At 44.9% G+C, this 5734-nt stretch overlaps 1 long non-coding RNA gene across 1 annotated transcript; it reads right to left on the bottom strand.

Annotated features, from left to right (window-relative positions):
* Positions 1-978: 978 nt before the first annotated feature.
* On the bottom strand, positions 979-3432 carry LOC124687142. The gene is made up of 4 exons (XR_006998108.1): positions 2507-3432; positions 2261-2330; positions 1933-2039; positions 979-1817 (listed from the first exon to the last, which is right to left on the bottom strand). It is a non-coding gene; the product is annotated as an uncharacterized LOC124687142 (long non-coding RNA).
* Between the last annotated feature and the right edge of the window lie 2302 nt (positions 3433-5734).

The following is a 5734-nucleotide window of genomic DNA, read 5'->3' as shown; positions in this document are numbered from 1 at the left end:
TTGTAACCTGCCAAGTATATAAATAGAAGAGGTGGGGAGCACGTTGCTCCATCCACGAAAACCCTAAACACGTGTTTTAACTCAAAACATATAATCTAAGTACGTATTTTCATCACAAATGAGCATATCCATTGGGTGCAGCAGCATACACGCGTATAACTGAATTAAAATACAATGATATATTAGTGATACTAAACATGGTACAGGCGGGAAGCAATTCAGATAAGTTGGTCAAGCGGCTGGTGTCCTAACAATGGATCTGCACGGCCTAATAATGAACCATTATGAATAAATTGAAGTTTCATTCTCCCAGCATGCCCGGCGATGAGACTCTGCTGCTAATCAAGATCTAGTTCTTCAGGGGCATGGATACCATAAAAACAGAGCATAGCTTGATATGGTAAGATTTTTGTTCTACTCTAACGAAATGGTGAAGACTAACATGTCTTTGACTTGATGCAGCCACAGTCAAAAATGGTAGCAAGCAAGATTTCAAGTCTGTGTGCAAAAATTGAATTAAATCAACAGAACCTATACCTCAAAATTAAATCTCCTCCTCTATTTCGGAGGCTGCCCTTGGGAGCTATTCCATGTCCAAGATGAAATCAGCAGCCTGGCTTTCACCACCAATATGCAGAAACCTTCTCAAATTCGTAGAGAAGGAATAGCTAGGACTTAGGAATTGATTTAAGTTACCATCATAACTGACTCCCACTTCTGATGAATAAAGTACAAAAATAGATTGCCCTTAATTCATTGCTATAGATATCTACATGATCATTCCTTTGAAAAATGCAGTATTGTATTTCTCTTTCCAATACTATAAGTAAACTTCAAACATCAGCACATAAGCACCAAGATAAATGTGGCACGGCTCATGAATCTCTGTTCTGCAAAATTCCTACATTTACAGAACTTCACCCTATAAATTTTCATGTGTCTATAAACATGCAGAAAGATGTCTAGCAAACATTGTCATTCTCATGAAAAAAAAGGTGGAATTTCAGTCAAACTAATTCAATTTACAGAAGAAACATAAGATCTCCAGGGAACCCAAAAACAACTACTTCCCTGTCGAAGGTGCTACGGCGTGAAAAACGCTGGCATGAACAAAAAACTACACAACCCTAAATTTTACCTGAACATTAGAGTAGATAAGAAAATATTTAATCTCCAGCTATCGAAATCCAAGCATCCATCCATCCAGGGCAAGGCGGTTAGCTATCTCCACCAAGTCCCCAAAGCCCCAAACAGCAGCTGCAAGTATTGTAATAAATAGAAGGTAAAGTCAATCATCTATGGTTTCTAATTATCATTTTTTTTAAACAACACAAAAGTATAGCATGCGCTTTAAAAGACCTAACCATTACATGTCCATTGTTTTTCTTCAAACCCTTCCTAGCAATAATCAACTGAGAAGACCAATATTTTTTTAAGAGTTCGTGTCATATAAATGGAGAAAGATAGGAACAAACATCATTTATAAATCCGAGAACTAAGCAAAACATACACAAGATCACTATTGATAAACTGCAATAGAAGGCCCAAATGAACTTTTTAGGCTTCATAGACATGATCAAACAATTTTGCATGCACAAATTTCTCTAGATCAGAGAGAGAGGAACAGCAACACCAGCCATATGTGTGAGAGAGGAACAAAACAACAACACATGTGCTAGAGGGAGGGAGCACCATGTGCAGCTATATGCTGCAGCACACACACACAAAAGAGAGAGCAGCGGCCACACAGCACGCGCGAGTAAACACAGCAGCACCACGTGAAGATAGCAATGTAGGAGCTTGCTGAAAATAGTTTCCTGTGCAGTGGCAAGAGGTTCGGTTGATTAGTGGGCTGAAAAAAACGTCAGTTTCAAGTAATGAATATACTATTCATGTATTCTTGTTCATGAATGGATGAAGTTAAAATGTCACCTTGATGAGTGGCTCTCGTTCGGGAGTCTCTCGAGCAGGATAAGAACCCAATGCTTCCTCCAGTACATCGATCATTGAGGTGGCTTTCCAGGAGCACAATCTGCATCCTAACAAATATAATAATATTTTTAGACCAAAATGCTGGACGGAATTCAGCATCTAAAAATAAAAGGTTCTGGCAGTACTATCAATATTCAGGATCTGGTAGCACTTTTTTTTGCATGGAGCATAAAAGTACTTTCAAAATAAACCAGAAATAGCACCTTGAATTTATAAAGCTGTCCTATATGGGAGCTACAACACATCATTATGAAGTAACATTATGTACCTGTTCTTGATCCTTGTTCTTCTGAAACGCATGACCAGCCCCTCGTTTTGATCTATTCAACTGAAGCATACTGAACAGTTAAAAACACTGGTCACTTTCAGAGAATCCAGAAACTTCAAAGAGAAAAGATTGAATCAGAGTTGGAGAAGGGGGAAAAGGGCAGCCATTCTCTTCACCGGATTCGTGCGACACGTACCTAGAACACATGAACTTTCAGGAGTAGAGAGGGGGTTGAGGCGGACGTACCTACACAGCAGTAAGAGTCGCGTGGATATAGTCGTCGTCATCGTGGTCCTCCACGGCGTAGACTCGACCCCTCGTCGTGCTCCCCACGGCCTATACTCCACCGTTCGCCCATGGTCGTCATATGTCGGTCTCGGCCGCGCCGGCCAACTATGCATCCTTCCGCCGTTGGCGCTCGCCCAGCACTACCACCGTCAGCACCACAGACGACAGAGGCCACCACGGCCGTCTGACACCGTCGTGCAGCCCGATGAAGCCCTCTAGCACACATGTGCACAATTGCCGCGGACGGAGAGGAGGGGGCCGAGCGGCTCCACCGCGCCGCCAGCCGCCGGTGAAGGGGATTAGGGTGCCGAGTTCCTCCTCAGAACGGCAAGCCAGGGCGTGCCATGTCATAATTGGCTCGGTAGGCACCACGGCAACCAGAGAGAGGAGCAAGCCCCGTCCTATGGAGAGGGAATCTGGAGCACCGCTATATGCCCGCCGGTGAATGACGAAGAGAGCCCGTAGCGCCGCTCGAGCTCTCCACCCCTCCAATCCGACCGCTCAGCTGGCGAGCAGGCGCACGTCCACCCCACTTAAATCCGTAGGGAAACGCACGGGAGCACCATCTGGGCTAGCACGGGCATCGGCGCCGCGGGCAGAACGGGGTCGGCGGCAATGGAGAGGAGAGCGGATGGGACAGAGAAGGAGAGGTGGGGCGACCGCTCAAATCGTTCGGTAGTGGGGATTCTCAGCACGGCTTTGACCAGCCGCTGAAGGAAGCCCAATTACACACGCTGTGAAATTCATTGGGCCAGAGACGAATTGCTACATCCACCCAGGCCATAACGAAGCAGACCAGGAAACAGAAGAAAAGAAGCAAATAAATTCCAACACATCACCGGAAGTGTACACCGAAAAATCACTGCAGGATTGAACCAGAAATTAGCATATGTGTCATCATGCTGTTAATCTCAAAAGAAATCCAAAATTCTAAGAAAAAAGAAGTTGGTTACCGGTTAAGTATAGTATATATGCTTCAACAACAACAACAAAAAATAGCACGCAAGATTAAGAACGAGCTAAATTTAGACGAGATTGAAGTAATAATAATTATACGTACATGATTAAGAAGCAGCATGTTCACGCAAGAGGTTTTGCTTTCATGCAGTGTGGCTGGAATTTAATTTCATCACTGTTGTGGAACTTCGGTCACGCTGCACGAAACACTCTTAATTGTAAGATAACGTAGCATAGAAAACAAAAATTTTCCTACCGCGAACACGCAATCCAAGCCAAGATGCAATCTAGAAGACGGTAGCAACGAGGGGGTATCGAGTCTCACCCTTGAAGAGATTCCAAAGCCTACAAGATGAGGCTCTTGTTGCTGCGGTAGACGTTCACTTGCCGCTTGCAAAAGCGCGTAGAAGATCTTGATCACGATCGGTTCCGGCGCCACGAACGGGCAGCACCTCCGTACTCGGTCACACGTTCGGTTGTTGATGAAGACGACGTCCACCTCCCCGTTCCAGCGGGCAGCGGAAGTAGTAGCTCCTCTTGAATCCGACGAGCACGACGGCGTGGTGTCGGTGGTGGTGGAGAAGTCCGGCGGAGCTTCGCTAAGCGTGCGGGAAGTGGAGGAGCGAGGCGGCTAGGGTTTGGGGAGAGGGGGCGCCGGCCACTATAGGGGTGCGGCCACCTTGGTGGTGTTTGAGGTGGCCGGCCCCCTCCCCTTGTCCCTCATTATATAGGTGGAACCCCAAGAGGTGGTGTCCAAGTCTTCGAATAAGACCCGAACCAAATCCTTCCATAGGAGGGGGTAATCCTAGCCCAACTAGGACTCCCACCCAAAGGTGGGATTCCCACCTCCCATGTGGGGGGTGGTCGGCCCCTAAGGGGAGTCCACTTGGGACTCCGCCCCCACTAGGGTTGGCCGGCCATGGGGGTGGAGTCCCTTGTGGACTCCACCTTCCTTGGTGGTTTCTTCCGGACTTTTCTAGAACCTTCTAGAACCTTCCATAGAACCTTCCGCGACATTTTATTCACATAAAATGACATCCTATATATGAATCTTATTCTCCGACCATTCCGGGACTCCTCGTGATGTCCGGGATCACATCCGGGACTCCGAACAAATATTCCAACTTCATTCCATATTCAAGAACTACCATTTCAACATCCAACTTTAAGTGTGTCACCCTACGGTTCGAGAACTATGCGGACATGGTTGAGTACTCACTCCGACCAATAACCAATAGCGGGATCTGGAGATCCATAATGGCTCCCACATATTCAACGATGACTTTAGTGATCGAATGAACCATTCACATACATTACCAATTCCCTTTGTCTCGCGATATTTTACTTGTCCGAGGTTTGATCTTCGGTATCACTCTATACCTTGTTCAACCTCGTCTCTCGACAAGTACTCTTTTACTCGTACCGTGGTATGTGGTCTCTTATGAACTCATTCATATGCTTGCAAGACATTAGACGACATTCCACCGAGAGGGCCCGTAGTATATCTATCCGTCATTGGGATGGACAAATCCCACTATTGATCCATATGCCTCAACTCATACTTTCCGGATACTTAATCCCACCTTTATAGCCACCCATTTACGCAGTGGTGTTTGGTGTAATCAAAGTACCTTTCCGGTATAAGTGATTTACATGATCTCATGGTCATAAGGACTAGGTAACTATGTATCGAAAGCTTATAGCAAATAACTTAATGACGAGATCTTATGCTACGCTTAATTGGGTGTGTCCATTACATCATTCATATAATGATATAACCTTGTTATTAATAACATCCAATGTTCATGATTATGAAACTAATCATCCATTAATCAACAAGCTAGTTTAAGAGGCATACTAGGGACTTCTTGTTGTCTACATATCACACATGTACTAATGTTTCGGTTAATACAATTCTAGCATGATATATAAACATTTATCATAAACATAAAGATATAAATAATAACCACTTTATTATTGCCTCTAGGGCATATCTCCTTCGAGTCTCCCACTTGCACTAGAGTCAATAATCTAGATTACATAGTAATATACCTAACACCCATGGCATTCGGGTGTTGGTCATGCTTTGCCCTAGGGAGAGCTTTAGTCAACGGATCCGCTACATTCGGATCGGTGTGTACTTTGCAAATCTTTACTTCTCCATCTTCGATGTACTCGCGAATCGAGTGGTAACGCAGCTTGATATGCTTCAGCCTCTTGTGTGACCTT

Source organism: Lolium rigidum, chromosome 2, assembly GCF_022539505.1.
Source record: "Lolium rigidum isolate FL_2022 chromosome 2, APGP_CSIRO_Lrig_0.1, whole genome shotgun sequence".
Taxonomy (NCBI): Eukaryota; Viridiplantae; Streptophyta; class Magnoliopsida; order Poales; family Poaceae; genus Lolium; species Lolium rigidum.
The sequence above is the reverse complement of the archived record's forward strand: the minus strand, read 5'-3'. Positions and strand labels throughout refer to the sequence as shown.